The sequence below is a fragment of the Poecilia latipinna genome, unplaced genomic scaffold (genome assembly GCF_001443285.1).
Source record: "Poecilia latipinna isolate Pla-1442-1.1 unplaced genomic scaffold, P_latipinna-1.0 Scaffold4365, whole genome shotgun sequence".
Taxonomy (NCBI): domain Eukaryota; kingdom Metazoa; phylum Chordata; class Actinopteri; order Cyprinodontiformes; family Poeciliidae; genus Poecilia; species Poecilia latipinna.
This window is the reverse complement of record NW_015116981.1, coordinates 1-1,136: the sequence shown is the minus strand read 5'-3', so window position 1 is coordinate 1,136 and position 1,136 is coordinate 1.

Genomic DNA, 1,136 nt, shown 5'->3' with positions numbered 1-1,136 from the left:
CTTGTGTAGATTGACCACCAGTTGCCTCAGGAAGAATTCATGCTTAGCAGTGTTGTGTTCAAGACCACCTAACCCGAGACCAAGACAAGACCAAGACCAGAGTGTATCGAGACCGAGACAAGACCAAGACTTTTAGGGTCCGAGACCAAGTCAAGACCAAGACTGAAGGGAGTCGAGACCGAGTCAAGACCAAGACCAGCGGCCCACGCTACATGATACTATAAAATGTAAAATATGATCGAAATTGCTTCTCAAAATAATCTGAAAGATCCATATTCCCATAAAAACACCTAGATATTAAATACTTAATAAATTTTACCAATATTAAAGTGAAGTGCTACAATCTGCTGTGGTCTCGTGCCATCCCTAAAAAAATAACGCCCATATTAGTCATGTCAGAAACCATCACTGTCTGCACCTTTAAACATAGCAATTGAGGCAATGCTCTGACGGTAAATAACGCTCAACTATGAACACTGACCAGGGAGCAACAAAGAAGTAACCAAGCACAAGGCGCTCACTGTGACTGTTTTCACCCTCTCTCCCGCTACATGAGGCCAGGTAGTCTGACACCATGGCAGACATGACAGCTGCCACTTTGAACAAAAACGATCATAGAGCAATGTGCATGCTTTATCATTCTCGTGTTTTATTTATTCGTTAATTAAAAAAATATCAATGCATATGATTAAATAATGATAGCTACTGCAGTGTACCCAAAGCATTACAAGAACAAAGAACGGCTCCCAGTGACCCTCCAGTCCTATTTTCTAAGTAAAGAGCCGTTCAGAAGAACCGGACTGTTCCTGAATATCACATCATTATATTGCAGACTTTTGGACACAGCATTGTGCCATATATGAAACCAGTCAGTCAACACCTCCGCACAATAATTCAGTAGTGAGTGACAACTTTGTTCATCACAAATGCAACATGTGTCTCTATACAGCTAGCTTTGCTAACATCACATCAACAGAGCTTACCTTTCTTTGAGCTTCTTTTCTAAGTGACACAAAAAGTTAGACATCCTCACCATCTGTGAAAGCAAAGCACTGCTGAATTTACATGCCACCATTGGCTTTCTTGATTTATGCAGCACAATTCTTTACCAGTGTTTCTCAACCCTGGTCCTCACC